Source organism: Colias philodice, chromosome 31, assembly GCF_061535455.1.
Source record: "Colias philodice isolate Cphi_HAF_F1 chromosome 31, ilColPhil1 Martin Lab GWU primary, whole genome shotgun sequence".
NCBI classification, from domain to species: Eukaryota; Metazoa; Arthropoda; class Insecta; order Lepidoptera; family Pieridae; genus Colias; species Colias philodice.
Genome location: NC_143116.1, coordinates 5,271,161 through 5,288,142, shown reverse-complemented (window position 1 = coordinate 5,288,142; position 16,982 = coordinate 5,271,161). Strand labels below are relative to the sequence as shown.

Sequence of the window (16,982 nt, the reverse complement as noted above, 5' to 3'; positions counted from 1 at the left end):
CGCTAGCAGGTAATCCGAATTAGATGATGTTTTTTTGTTAGGCAGCATATTTTCCGACGCTGGTTCTTAAATAAACTGTATCAAAATCGGTTCATCCATTTATTGTACCTAGGTATATAGGGGTAAAAGTGGGAATGAAAATAACTAAAGTTGTCGAATATACTTTGGTGATATATTAAATGAAAGTGAACGACCTATCAGTCAAAATAAGTCAAATTTTATCAAAATCGGTTCATCCATTTATTTGATATAGGTATAAAAGTGGTAGATAATAAAAAAAGTGAATTTTGACTTAAGTGACATATGAAATGAAAGGGCATGACGTGTAAAGTATAATTAGACATATTTAATCAAAATCGGTTCATCCATTTACTATACCTATATACAGGGTGTAATCGTTAAGTGTGCACAGGTGATTTTTCCGTAAGTATTACAGATAACAAAAAAACTTTAAACTGATATCGAAAGTACTTAACCTAATGAGTAAAATGGCCGTAATAAATTTTTAAAAATAAATCGAGAAATATCAAAAAGATTATCTTTAAACCCTCACATACATTAAGTATGAAATATGAATATCCCATATACATTTAATATGAAAGATTTTAGCTTTCTTTTTTGGTTTTCTGCTTTAATTACTTCGCAAATTTGAAGTGGCATTTTCCACACTTTTTCCGGACATTTTCACGCATTTTCCGGATATTTTCCGGGGATTTTCCGAGCATTTTCGGGCATTTTCCAGGCATTTTCCACGCTTTTTCCGGACATTTCCACGCGTTTTCCGGATATTTTCCAGACATTTCCCTGGCATTTTCCGGTTATTTTCCGGGATTTTCCAGACATTTTCCGGGAATTTCCCAGGGATTTTCCGAACATTTTCCGGGGATTTTCCGAGCATTTCCCGGGGATTTTCCGAGCATTTCCCGGATAATTTCCGGACATTTTCACGCATTTTCCGAGCATTTCCCAGGCATTTTCCGGTTATTTTCCGGGAATTTCCCAGGCTTTTCCTGGGATTTTCCGAGCATTTTCCGGGGATTTCCGAGCATTTCCCGGGGATTTTCCGAGCATTTCCCGGATATTTTCCGGACATTTTCACGCATTTTCCGGATATTTTCCAGGCATTTTCCAGGGATTTTCCCACGGTTTTTCCGGAAATTTCCACGCATTTTCCGAGCATTTCCCAGGCATTTTCCGGTTATTTTCCGGGAATTGCCCAGGCTTTTCCGGGGATTTTCCGAGCATTTTCCGGGGATTTTCCGAGCATTTCCCTGGGATTTTCCGAGAATTTCCCGGATATTTTCCGGACATTTTCAGGCATTTTCCGAGCATTTCCCAGGCATTTTCCGGTTATTTTCCGGGAATTTCCCAGGCTTTTCCGGGGATTTTCCGAGCATTTCCTGGGGATTTTCCGGATGTTTTCCAGACATTTTCCGGACATTTCCCTGGCATTTTCCGGGGATTTTCCAGACATTTTCCGGGGATTTTCCGAGCATTTCCCGGGGATTTTCCGGATGTTTTCCAGACATTTTCCGGACATTTCCCTGGCATTTTCCGGGGATTTTCCAGACATTTTCCGGGGATTTTCCCACGGTTTTTCCGGAAATTTCCACGCATTTTCCGAGCATTTCCCAGGCATTTTCCTGTTATTTTCCGGGAATTTCCCAGGCTTTTCCGGGGATTTTCCGAGCATTAAGAAAAAGAAAGCTAAAATCTTTCATATTAAATGTAGGTATTCATATTTCATACTTAATGTATAATGGCTTCAAAGATAATTTTTTTGATATTTCTCGATTTATTTTTAAAAATTAATTACCGCCATTTTACTCATTAGGTTAAGTACTTTCGATATCAGTTTAAAGTTTTTTGTTATCTGTGATACTTACGGAAAAATCGCCTGTGCACACTTAACGATTACACCCTGTGTAGGTATAAGTGGGAATGAAAGAAACGAATGTTGTCAAAATATATTGTGATAGTACCTACCTAAGTGATATATCAAATGAATGTGCATAACGGGTGAATTACAATTAGTAATGTTTTATCGAAATCGGTTCATCCGTTTATTACATATAGGGCACTTTAGGGGTGACAGTGGTTAGATAAATAAACGATAGGATATGACGTGTACATATAGGTACAATCAGATAATATTATTTACATCAAAATCGGTTCTGCCATTTACTAGGGATGGAAAGGGAAGGGTTGAAAGTCTGTGAACGAAGAGGGGGACTGAGAGCGAGAGGATAGCCACACCCTGGAAATTTTGAACTCTTCTCAAAGCCACATAGGCCCGGCCCTTGGCAATTTTTTTTCTTAAATATACCACTTCTTTTGCCACTGTGGTCCATTACAATTTATGCACGGTTACGGCCCAACTTAAAAGATGTCAGAAGTAGGAATGTATTATGGAGGTAGAGGTAGGTCTCGCTCACTTGAAAATATTAAATGAAAATAAGAAACCGAAGTTTAAAAATTAAAAAAAAACACCCAACGCAACGAAGGAAAAGGAATATACAGGGTGTACCAAAAAGTAGTGATGAACGGAAGCTGAGAGGTAGAGGACCTAGAGGGCTATCCGAATCACCCCCATGTATGTTATGCGATTTTTCGTATTTTCGGAGTTATGACGTTTTTTTCAATTTTTCACCTATCGCCGAGTACGATGATATTTTCACTCATGCTGACGTCAATGATTGCGCAAGATGCTTGATTTTTTTTGTGTGCTAAGCTGAAAGATAGGCCAATTCAGTATGGTAACATTTACTATCGTTAGATCTTTGAATGGAATAAAAAAAAGAATTAAATGGCAAGAAAGATAAAATTACCCAGTATGTTCACCACTTCAAGGGCCCGTAAAAAAATAAAATCACATAAAAAAAGTTTTCCGTTTGATTTTTAAAAACTTGCTCTATCTATCAGATAGCTACCCTGAAAATTTCATTTTATTATTCAGAAGGCTTGAATCGAAAAATTTAAATCTAAATGTGGTAAGTGCAAAAATTGAATTAACATTATGATCATTAAAACCAATAAATAGGTGTTTAATTACCAGAAATTTTTAAAATAACCCCGCTGTTGCTCAATGCAAGTGCGACATCACCGTAAAAAGTTGTCTTTTAAATGTCTGAATGCCCTTTTATCATTTTTAATGGTTTCTTCTGCTACTATGAATTTCCGGGTTATTTCGTCCAAATTGTGGCATTCTCTCAAGTAGCCGAGGTCTTTTTAGTATTCCCATTGAAACAAATCAATGGGGTTTAGGTCGAGGGACCGTAGAGGCCAGGCTTTAAGGCAGGCGTCACCGGCGCATGCGCAGGCTGCAACGATCAATCCATCTTTCAGGGTATCTTTGCCCTTTAGCCTGGCCTGCACGGTCTCCGGACATAAACCCTATTGATTTTTTTCCGTGGGTATACTACAAGGCGAGAGACTGCCACAATTTGGACGAAATAACCCGGAAATTCATAGTAGCAGAAGAAACCATTAAAAATGATAAAAGGGCATTCAGACATTTAAAAGACAACTTTTTACGGTGATGTCGCACTTGCATTGAGCAACAGCGGGGTTATTTTAAAAATTTCTGGTAATTAAACACCTATTTATTGGTTTTAATGATCATAATGTTAATTCAATTTTTGCACTTACCACATTTAGATTTAAATTTTTCGATTGAAGCCTTCTGAATAATAAAATGAAATTTTCAGGGTAGCTATCTGATAGATAGAGCAAGTTTTTAAAAGTCAAACGGAAAACTTTTTTTATGTGATTTTATTTTTTTACGGGCCCTTGAAGTGGTGAACATACTGGGTAATTTTATCTTTCTTGCCATTTAATTCTTTTTTTTATTCCATTCAAAGATCTAACGATAGTAAATGTTACCATACTGAATTGGCCTATCTTTCAGCTTAGCACACAAAAAAAAATCAAGCATCTTCCGCAATCATTGACGTCAGCATGAGTGAAAATATCATCGTACTCGGCGATAGGTGAAAAATTGAAAAAAACGTCATAACTCCGAAAATACGAAAAATCGCATAACATACATGGGGGTGATTCGGATAGCCCTCTAGGTCCTCTACCTCTCAGCTTCCGTTCATCACTACTTTTTGGTACACCCTGTATATAATTTTACAAACTTCCCGACGATCTTTAAAATTAAGTACCGTTATAAAAAAATATATAAGATAAGAAATAATTAATAATAATTATAATTCTAATAAATATATAAGATATATTATTATGATTTATGATAATGATGGTATGGTATGGTATCCTTAACTTTTACCAAAATTGTAGATTATAAAATTATCTTTAAAAAACTTCACATACATTTTTTTCTAGGAACCACTGTTTCTACGAAAAATTTATTTTTTCATTCATCGTTGATCTCAAAAATAAAAATTCCAATCACCAGAACGACAGGCAATTTTAATAATTGATTTTTAATCGTGTTTTGCACAATTTTATTAAATTGCGACTGGATGAAAATTTTGTTCGTGGTCGTCGTCGTCGTTGGTAGGGTGAACAAATCCTTAGCAAAACATCATACGCTTATGTCAATTGGTATCGATAGCGGATTCTATTCCTTTACGTTTTGACGTTTGCCTCGGCACTCAGTTGCTGCACAATATATTGTCAAAAACATCCATACAAGGAAGGAAGGTAATTAAATTTGCTTCTCTCCCTCCTGGTGCCAAAAAAATAATATGCCATAATTTAAAATAAATTTTACGTAGAAAATTAATTAGGCACTTATTTTTTTATTTTTGACGTGACAACGTCTTAAATTAGGTTGCGACTGGGAGTCACTTATGAAAAAGTGTAACGCTCGGTAACGTTACGATGAGTCACCGAACGAGAGAGAGGCCCGCCAAATGCCTTGCGTCTCTCTCCCACTCAACTATGATCGAGAAAAAGACGTTGTCACGTAAAATCTTCGCCCGTAAAACCGACTTTACAGGCAACCATTTTTTTAGCTCAGTTTAGTAATAAATTTTACTAACAGTTCTTTTAATTATTTATGGTAGTACGTGTTTATTCAATAAAAGTTAAGTAGTAACTACTTTGCAGTCACTATTCCACGCGGACGAAGTCGCGGGCACAGCTAGTAGCAAAATATAAATACGTATGCCTTCTCGTACGGTTCTATGAGTGTCTCCTAACTATATGTATCTCGTTGATACATAATACATATAATAATATCATGGTTTCCGTATTGCTTTGAATGTAGCGTACATAAATCCCGCTGCAGCGGAAAGGATCGATGTGGTATTTATACAGAAATTGATCAAAATCGTTTCAGCACTTTTGGCATTGCGTCACACATAGAAAATTAGTTGTGTATTTATTTATCAGTAAAGTTTGTGCAAAAGTACATATCACATAGTATTAATTTTGAATTTGTTAATGATAATCACGCAAAAAAAATATCCTAAACTCGTCTAAATTGGTAAGTAGATGTAACACAAAATTACAAGCAATCTGGGGCCGTATGACCTATTATTTCCAGACAGATTACGCCGTGAATTGAACTGACTGGCAAATTCATATTATGCAATAACCAGCCATGGTTAATAATTATGGTATTAGGTATATGAATTTGCCAGTCTGGGAATACAAGGTCATAAATACGGCCCTTGTGTCTATACGGAAGACTTTTAAATCGGTCAAACTGGTAAGATAACAAAAAATATAACTAATATATTTTCTGTTAAAAAAATTGATTTGATTAGAATTAAGGATGTAACGATACCGATACCGATACCGATATATCGGCCGATATAATCGGCAAACCGATCTATCGGTATCGCCGATTATAAAACAACCGATACCGATATCAAACAATTCAAAAAACCGCGCCCCATGAACGATGCGGGAGGCCGCCCGCGCGTGCGCACTTTGTTTTTTGAAAAAACTCTACCAATAGTAAACTTTTATTAGGAACTGATTGTATGTGTATAACTTAAAGTTTAACTGACTTTGCAAAATAATAATACTAAAATAAATGGTTTTCTTGTTTTTTGATTTGGCATTGTTATTTAAAAGAATACGATTTACAGTTGAGTCTCTGTTAAATTTTGGTAACTGTTATGCATAATTCTCTATTTATTTTTCTACCAAGCCATCGATATCGGTATCGGTATCGGTATCGCCGATATTTTATTACAAATATCGGTATCGGTATCGTATCGGCAAAATCATGTATCGTTACATCCCTAATTAGAATATTATGGTGCTATAATAAGCCCTAGCCAACTAATTATTGCTTAGTAATCGCGTCTTCTTTTGCGACGTTTCATTACTATAACTATTCTAAAATAAGTATTTATATTCAGTTTATGAACACACGAAAACGGCTAAACCTATTTTGATGAATTTTCATAGCATATGAATAGATATAGAATATTAGTTAAAGAATTTTTCTTTTCTGTCTCACAAAATATTTACGAGCACAAAAATAAAACCGGCCAAGTGCGAGTCGGTTCCACATTTTCAACCTGTTTTATTATATCTTTTTCTGGTTCGATACCCTAAAAATTGTATGGAAATAACTAGTGCATATTCCATGAAGATCCACGTAAACAAACCCGGATGCAATGCTAGTTTTAAATAAATTCTGGCAACACACTAACATTATCTATGCCAATCTATGCACACGTCTGCCATATTGGTTCTCGTGTCTCTTTGGCACACTTTGGTTAATTTTTAAAGATGTTGCCACTTACTGTGTGTTTTATTAATGGATGAAAAAGCTTTTGCAAGTGATTTAAATATTAACCATAGTATGTTAACGTTCAGTATAGAGAAAACTAGATAACGAAGATTTGTTTTACTGATTTCATAAAAAATATTGTTTGCTAGTACCGGATGATCTCTAAACGATTGAAAAATATTCAATAGAACTGACAGAAAACGATGTTATAAATAGGGTTGCCAACTATACTGTTTTAAACAGTATTCTACTGTTTTTCACTAAATTATACTTTTTACTGTTTAACAAAAAAAAAGTATACAAAATACTGTTTTCAGCATCAAAGTGCAGACACATTATTATGTGTTACATTTAGACGCTCACAATTTTATTTTATTTAGTCGGGGGGCGCACACTACAATAAATACTGTTTGTTTTGCTAAAATACTGTTTAATAATCTTCATAGACCTGAATATATTATATATATTTCTTGTAAAAAAAGTTGGCCCTTGTTATAAACTCTTTAAAAACGCAAAGTATATAGTTACTTATATTGCACGCCTCATAAGCGAAGCGTTGAGGTGGGTACTACTGTCACTTCGCGCAAAACATCTGATTTTTCAAACTTAAAATGTCTTTATGTATCATACATTGCACTTGTAAGATAATACATACACACACATATTAAGAAAAAACACTATTTTTAACGTTCATGATATTTTTGATGTCATTTTTGTTATTTAAACTAGTTAAAAAACAGTTTAAAAAAGTTCTGTCTTGGACGTCCGTGTGTCTGTATGTGCGGATCCTTTTTCTTGTTAACACGATAGCGACCGAAATACTTTACTAATCGAGTCTTTTTTTTCTCTTACGCTTGAGTATGCTCAGGAATAGAACCCTTTCATTTTTCAGAGTCTGATTCGATGTGGTTTAATTGTTATTAACCCTCCGTGAACCACGTGGATAAAAGTTACGTCCTGCACTACGTGGGGTTTCCTGGACCCAATAATCTTTCCACGTTTTTATAGCTAGTATTTATTGTAAATTTGTAATGTGTATATTATGAATGAATGAATGAATGAATGAATGAATGAATGAATGAATGAATGAATTCTTTATTGCACACACCAGTTGAAAGAAATAACATAAAATACGATACAAACAAATTGCACAATGGGTGACCTTATGGCTACAGAGCCATCTCTTCCAGGTGACCCAACCAAGGAAAACAATGATAAATTACAAATACAAGTAGGCGGTGTATACTAAAAAAGAAACAATGATAAAATAAGTTTAAATAAATTAATAATATAAATTACTAGAAAAGTAAAAGTATAAATAATATACAATATATGTAATAAATAAAGAAATTCATATATTACAATATATATATACGTATTCATAATATAAATAGATATAATATATACATATTATATAATACATATACAAAATACATATAGGTAACGGAAACATTATTAAAGTCATCATTTGGCCACTAAGGAGATGTAGTGGTCAAAAAGCATGTTTTTGAAAGCATCGATGGATCTCGCTTGGCGTATGGCTATTGGTAAGTCATTCCATAGTCGAATAGCCATCACTGTAAATGAGGAATTGTAGAAATTAGTTTTGTGTACAGGTACATTAATGAGATAAGTGTTATTCGATCTCAGATTTAACCCGTGATTACTAGAGTACTCAAAGTTATTTTTTAAATAGAGTGGGGTTCTGGGATCGAATAATATTCCGTACAACAAATGTAGCACATGAGCATCCCGGCGATATCTGATAGGTAGCCATTTCAGCCTGCGACGATAAGCTGAGACATGGTCATACTTACGCAAACCAAAGATAAAGCGGATGCACAAGTTCTGAAATCGCTCAAGCTTATCGAGTTGGATCTCAGTAAGGTCACAGAAACTGACGTCAGCGTAGTCGAGGATGGGAAGAAGGAGTGTTTGCGCTAACAAAATTTTGGTCGGAATCGGAAGAAAGTTTCGTAATCGCTTAAGGGAGTGGGATGCTGCAAATAACCTTTTACTGAGATGTTTCATTTGATCATGCCAGGAAAGTGTAGAGTCTAAATGGACACCAAGATTTTTGACAGACAGACTGAACGGAATCTTAGTGTTGTCGACGTAAATTGATGGCAAGTTTTCCCACACAATTTTAGACACAAACTGCGGACTTCCGATAATAATAGTTTGCGTTTTGTGGGGGTTAATTTTAAGGCCGTACAGCTTGCTCCATCTAACAATAAAATCGAGATCAGTATTTGTTGAGTTAATGGCTGCAGGCAAATCAGACAAAGGAGAATGCGTATAAATCTGAAGATCATCAGCATACATGTGGTACCGGGATGAGATGTTACTCGTAATGGAGTTTATGAAGAGGGAGAAAAGAAGAGGAGAGAGGACACCGCCTTGTGGTACACCAGCAGTCAGATAACTCCAGGATGAGATGGACTCGTCTAGCTTTATCCTCTGCCGGCGACCACGCAAAAAGCTACGAAACCACTCTAACACCGATGCAGATATGTTAATAGAACGCAGCACACTCAAAAGTACGTCATAGTCAATAGAGTTAAATGCATTACTAAAATCTAGCAATGTTAGTAACGTGAGCTGCTTATTATCCATACCTAACCGAATGTCATCAGTTATTTTTACTAAAACAGTAGCCGTGCTATGCCCGGGGCGGAAACCGGATTGTAGAGGATTGAGTATGGAGTTCGAGTTTAGGAAGGTACTTAGTTGGTGATGGATAAGTCTTTCAAGAACTTTGGAGAGGAAAGGAAGGATGGATATAGGACGGTAGTCTGACAGTGAGCTAGCATTAGATTTCTTAGGGAGCGGGATAACATTAGCGTCTTTCCAAACTTCAGGGAAAGTGCTGGACGAAATAGAGTGGTTAAGGATGTTGGTGATTGTAGGAAGGATGATGTCGAGGATAGGGACGACCATAGCACGGCTAATATTGTCACAACCGACAGCTTTAGAAGATATGGATAATATGTTCTTCTTAACATCGCATTCGGTGAAAGATGAGATGTTGAAAGGTTTATTAGAAGAAAAAGGTAAGGATGAAAGGAAATCAAGGGTAGCCTGTTTATCGACACTGTCAAACAGGACGGGAGGAGTAGAAAGGTGTGCATTTAACTGGTCGATATTCAGGTTTGTAGCCGAGACTTTAGGTTGTTTACCTATGCCAATAGTTTTGAGAAACTTCCATACAGAACATGGGTCACCATTTTCAATAGATATATGAATATGGCGGCGCTGTGCATCCCGGCACACAGTATTGCAACGGTTCCTCAGTCTGATATACTTCTCCCTCGCCTCATCAGAAGGACACGATTTTAAATGAGATTTAGCTTGGTTTTTTAAATTCAATTGCGTTTTAATTTCCTCAGTAAGCCAAGGTGCAGGCAAGTGCTTGAGCTTCACCGGACGTGCTGGAGCGTGAATGTCGTAGAGCTGTGTAAGAAAGGAGTTAAATAATGTAACTTTTTCATTAAGGTTTTCACAGGATTTTACTGCATTCCAATCCATCTTAATCGCATCGGCACAGAGACTTTCATGATTCATACGACCAAAACTTCGCTGCATAGCGACTTGGGGCTTGGATTTGGGGGGACGGAGTTTGTAGGAGAGGAAAATAAGATTGTGATAGGAGAACGCATCTGCTGCACACTGACCATGGTTAGAGATGAAGTCTGTGTTGGATACGATTATAAGGTCAAGCAAGGAAGGTGCACAGTTAGGAAAATAATGCGTGGGATTAAGAGGGAGGATGTGAAGGTTATAGGAGTCTACAAGAGACAGTAGTTTATTAGAGCGAGAGTCATTTTTTAGCAAGCAGGTATTGAAGTCACCCATAATTATGGTGTGACTGTAAGAAGGAGAAAGATTAAGAAGGAGATCATCGAAAGAAGGAAAATAGTCTATGGAAGAGGAAGGACTGTAGATTACACCAAGAAGAATTTTTGTATGGGAAATGCAGACCTCTAGGAAAAGGTATTCAACCGCAGCTGCAGGAGTGGGTTCTGGCGAAGAGCTAATAATAGTGAACGGCAAGTGATTACGTAGATAGATAGCAACACCTCCTCCACCCCTGCAGGCACGATCGTTACGTATCAGATGGAAACCGGGTAGGGAGTAGCAGGAGGATGGTAAGGAGGGCTTAAGCCAGGTTTCTGAAACAAGGATGGCTTGGACATTACTCGACTCGAAGGAGGCTAAAAAATCAGTATAATGTGCCGGGATACTCTGCGCGTTGATATGTACCACGTTAAAGGTTTTTGAAGCTGTAGGAAAATGATTATCAAGTAACGTATTGAGAGGAATGTAGGACGTACTGCTAAGAAAACTATCCATTGAACAGTCAGAAACCGATGGTAATGACAAGAACTCGTCGCTCATGATGCTTTCATTGGATGACATTATTAAACACTATAGACCTAGTAATAATATAAAAATGGTAATAATATAAAATGATAAGTAATATACTTAAATATTGAGAGTATTTAAAAGATATATATAAGAAGTAAGACAAAAATCAATAATATGAAAATATAATATGAATCCAAAAAATAAATAAAATATGTATATATATATATATATATATATATATAATAATCTAATGTATATGATAAGCAGTAATATGTACGAATAAAATATATAAGTATTTGTAGAATTTAAAATAATTTGAAAGTCAAAATACAATTTACCATAAACACCTTCCAGTAGTTTTAAAGAGTAGCAACACCAAGATACAAATGCATGAAATGAAATGACATTTGACAAGTAATAAGTGACATATGACATTAGTTTGTTTACAAGTGTGCAAAGAAATGTAAAATAATTGAAGGTGGTAAATAAATTAAATAATATTTAAATGCAGGTATTATGCGAGATATTACATTAATAAAGTATTGTTATAACAACCTGTACAAAGACACAAAAACAAACCACATAAGTCTGTCACTTATTATAGCATATGTCGGCAAAAACAAAAGCGTAAAAACACAAATTAAAGGTGGAAAAGCAGAAACACAATAATAGGCGAGACTACAAAATGAATTATGAAATATGAAACAAGATATTATGAAAATACATGATGGTGAAATTAATAACAAAAGAGAATATATTCCAGCAGGTTAATAGTATTATTATTATCCCTTGACTATAAGAGGTTAAAAATAAAATAAATTTATCAAATATTATAAACATTTATTATATTTTTAGGCTATGTAACAAAAATAGTACTTTTTACCAACTAAAATAAGACTATGTTCGGTTCGGTAAGACTTTAAGAAAAAAAAAAATACGTGTGGCACTCGGGGACTGCCGCGGTAAAGATATTGCATGCTATGCCTTCAAACCACACCTCCGTGCCCGTCGGAGTGGGGAGCGTGAGGTTTTTCGTTACGGAATTTCTGGATTCGGTCCCCGCGCTCAAAGCCCGCGATAGAAGCTATGCAATAGCTTAAAAATTAATATCCTGTACATCCTCTTCACTTTCACTTTCAGACTGAATGCTCAAGTGATCCGAGTCATCTTCACTTCCAGGTAGAAACAGCTCATCCGTATCGCTATCATTTTCTTCCATAAGTGCGGATATTATTGCATTTTCATTGATGTGATGAGCCATAATGAGCCCTAGAAACAATTTCAGATAATTTTAAATAATAAAAAAACAAACTAAATAAATATTTATATAAAAATAGTCGTATTTTATCACACCATACTGCTCACCTTTTAGTGGACGTCCCGAACTACGTGGGGTTTCTGACACCCAGCTGCACTTTGACGGCGTCCGTTTACCGCGTCTGCGACGCTATTACTAAACCAATGTCGCTAAGAGGTCTGGCAAGGTCGCAACTCCAGCTACACGAGGTTTCAAGACTTTCGCACAATGTTTGGAAAAGATACAAAGATTTTTTGTATGGCTGGGGTGTATTAAACCCCACATGGTGCACGGAGGGTTAAATAAACAAAAATAATAATTAATAAATATTTATTAAAAAAAAATTATGAGGCGTGCACTTTTGGATTTTCCAAATTATTTTTTTATTTACAACCGCGGTGGTGCCATCTGTGCACAGATTCAGCGGGTTAAACAAAACAATATAACGTCCAAATAACGTCTATAATATATACATTTGATTTGAAAAAAAAATGTTGTGTGGTTTTATGAAACCACGGTAAAAGTGAAACTGTTCGAACGGTTCCGAACACTGCTTTGTGTAGCGCATGTCGCGTGACGGTCGGCTGCCGAGTAGGTATACCTACTCGGCAACTTTTTGGTCTATGTAGCGCATGTCGCGTGTACGACATGCGCTACACAGACCAAAAAGTTTGAGCGGTGTAATAAAAGTTTCACTTTAAAAACATTTTATTTGTGTTTTATTTCAATAATCAATATCTATATTGATATTGTAAAATTAAAGTTCCGTAAAAAATCATCTACTTCACATCATTACTAACGTAAGTAAATATTTTTTCAACGATGCCATATCAAACCGAGAATATTTCGCAAAAACCCGCATAAATGCAATTAAAAAAGCACTACACAACATAAGCGCCATCTTGTAAAACAATACGTTTATTAAGACCGCAATCCGAACGCGGATAAAGCCATCTCCAATCTAATTAAAAAAATAGGCCAACGCACGTTACATACAAATATCACCCTAATTTCATTACCTTATAGTCGAAAACCGTTTGGTCTAACAAATTTCGACACGCGTAAACCCACTGCATACGGTTGGATTTCGAACGCGTTCCAATTTTTCGAATTTATGAAATATAAACTTCATAGAGGATAGAGTTACGTAATGTCTAATGGGGGATTTACACTTTCGTGCGAATCGCGAGCCGAATAACGAACACGCATGCAATGATATATAATAAGTAAAAAGTGAAGATAGGTCACCTATACAACATTCGATCTTAAACAAGTGATAACTGCGTTAAAAACAACCGACTTCAAACTTGCACTTGCAACATTTACAAATACAGACAAAAATGCTCATAAAATAAAAACTACTGGGCCTATCCGAATAAAATTTTTATGGGACCAATTCGACACCATCCCGCATCGAACAAAAAAAGAATCACGTAAATCGGTTCGAAACCTCGGAGTAATCGGTGTACATAGATAAAAAAATGTTGTGTGGTTTTATGAAACCACGGTAAAAGTGAAACTGTTCGAACGGTTCCGAACACTGCTTTGTGTAGCGCATGTCGCGTGTCGGTCGGCTGCCGAGTAGGTATACCTACTCGGCAGCCGCGATACACGCGACATGCGCTACACAGACCAAAAAGTTTGAGACGATGTAATAAAAGTTTCACTTTAAAAAAAACATACCGGCCGAATTGATAATATCCTCCTCCTTTTTTTGAAGTCAGTAAAAATTTCGTGAATGAGAAAGAGGCAACTGAAATCAACTGGGGCTAATTAGCCATATTTGGACATGCCACTCTCGGAGCGCTAATAACATATCTTCACCTGTTTACCTGTAATATCATTGCATGCATGTGTAAACAGTGCACTAATTACCATTCGCCTTGAGATTGCTTTCCGAATCGGTGGTAAATGTTAAAAATGCGTTATGTCGATTCAAAAGTGCTTCTAGAAGAAGTCTAATTGAAGAAATAAATAATTGATTTTGATTTGAATACTTGCGAAAAAAACACTTTTTGGACATTATCAAAGGAAAGACGAATGTGTAAACTAGGTCGCGACGATATTCGCATACAACGTTTTCGAATGTGTAAATGCGCCACGATATATAAACTTCATAGAGTATAGAATTACGTAATGTCTTTGGCATTTTGGCGGGAGATGGACAATCTGAATCTGTTTTTGAGTTGAATTTGGGGCATCGCGTTAGTTGATTATTTATTAGTTTTGTTATTATTTTCTGTTATTCCTAGCCACATAATGTTTATGATAAAAAGATGATAAATAATGAAATGGGTCGAATTTACTTTAATATTTATTAGAGAGTACATTTTGTTTATGGCAGAGGGCAATTTATGCTTTTTATTTTTTAAATTTTGAAACATCATTTTTCCAAAATCGTTATGCGCTTTACTGATCAATAATATTAAAAAATATATATATGTTAATAACAATGTCCTATCACAGATAATATAATTAATACTACTTAATACTAGTAGTCCTATCAAAAACAGACTTATAGTTTGGGCAATGCTTGGTCGTACCAGAAATATTAATATTTTCTAAGTATAGATAAATAGTTTTCTAAGCATTCAATTATTATTGATAAGATATTTTGAAAATAAGTATTTATTCTATATCCGTAACCCGGGTACTCATTTGTATTAAATATTAAATAATTATTTCATTCCAATAGGAACGACACGAAAAAAAAATTACAATTTTTTTTAAAGCAGACAGAGTCGCATGATTCAACTAGTAATAACTTACATCTTCTTGTTGACTGAGAGAAGAACGGCTTCCCCAATCATCATAGAGTTCTCGTTCACCTGTTAAAAAATTAAAATATATTTAGTTGTATAGCATTTAAAATAAATGAGAAATTTTAAATAGAAATTAGTGTCAGAAGTGAAACTTCTTTGCTTCTCGTTCTTTGCCAATAATATACTTAGTTTTAATGTATTTGAATAATACATATTATATCTTATATATAAAAATGAATCGCAAAATGTGTTGGTAAGCGCATAACTCGAGAACGGCTGAACCGATTTCAATAATTCTTTTTTTATTATATTCCTTGCAGTACAAGGATGGTTCTTATGTAGAGAAAACGTAAACATGTACCACGGGCGAAGCCGGGGCGGACCGCTAGTAGAAAATAAAAATACTTGTTTTTGCTCACAGCATCCACAGGTGAAATTAGCAAACATCTAGTTTATAATAAACATAACTTATAAATTCCTTTCTACAGATTTTATGATTTGTATAAAACTAAAAATGCATGAATTATACTTACAATAACTTGCTTCACTCCCAGCTTCCATTATTACAGCATTATCTATAAAAAATATTATTTAATTAAATAAAAAAACAATCAATTTTTTTACAGCCGTAAGTGTTAATGATAACTGTTAAGTGATTGAATGAAAGATATAATTTGATAGAAATGTGGGTATAACTTATTTCATTAAATAAATTCACTATGATGAAAAAAAACAATGATTTCTGATATATTAACCGAAAACTTTTGATAGTCAAACAAACAGGCAACATTAAAAATTTTATTCAAAAAGAAAAGTTTCGTAAGATAGGTAAGCATAATTTTGTACTTATAGCTTCAGTTTTGTGTAAAATGCCTATTTAATACTTGATATAAACTTTTACACGTAGAAATACATCATTTTGTGATTTTTTACTTTGAAAACCGGCACCGTTTTATTCCAATACGAAATAAATAAGGCCTATTTTTTTCGTGTTTATACATACCACACTTATTGTCGCAGTTAAAACAGCATCTCCGTGCACTAACAGTGTCTAATTAAGTAATTTAATACGTAATTTTAGTCACTGAACATTAATAATCACAAAATCAAATGCACTTTTTCAAGCAAACACGCCCTGTTCAAAATATATCACATACACACACATTACATATTAAGTTGCACAAATATATGCAAGTACGGCCACAAAATATCATTTGAATACGCATTTCATTTATAGATTAATCTATTTATGTCAGTATTTGCCCGTAAAAGGAATAAAATAAAAAGGTTCATTGTACTCGATGTTTACAAGTATATGTCAAATTCAAAACTCCAATCGATATTATGTTGCCATGTGCTGAAGTTAATTTTGGCAAAGGACATCGGCCACTGCCCATACATACCAAGACCTGACTATGAAATGTCGCGACCATGATTAATATAGGGCTTAAATGGTTCGCCTAACCACCCTTAGCAATCCCACATTGCAAATATATTATTTGAAAGTGGTGGAGCTTAGAATTTTTACATAATTTGCCATTTTTGAGGTTATGGCTACGTACATGGACGTATAAAAAAAGACGGACGGTATATCGCTTATACATGGAGTGAAGCTTAATAATGGCGGCGACACATCCATGTGTGTGTGCCATGTTGCCATGGCAACAGCTGTGTTGATGACAATGGCGGCTGTATTTTTTTCTATAAATTTTGCCGTAATAATTTTGTCATTAAAACATAAAAGAAATAACTTGCTTCCCTGTGGAATGAATCCCTTGTGTTTTGTTATTTAAAATTGTACTGTTGCGACACCATTTAACCACGCAAGACGGCATTTTAA

The 16,982-nt window shown here is 35.1% G+C and overlaps 1 long non-coding RNA gene across 1 annotated transcript; it reads right to left on the bottom strand.

Annotated features, from left to right (window-relative positions):
- Positions 1–15,149: 15,149 nt before the first annotated feature.
- On the bottom strand, positions 15,150–16,435 carry LOC149475296 (uncharacterized). The gene is made up of 3 exons (XR_016318111.1): positions 16,146–16,435; positions 15,676–15,717; positions 15,150–15,208 (listed from the first exon to the last, which is right to left on the bottom strand). It is a non-coding gene; the product is annotated as an uncharacterized LOC149475296 (long non-coding RNA).
- Positions 16,436–16,982: the final 547 nt, after the last annotated feature.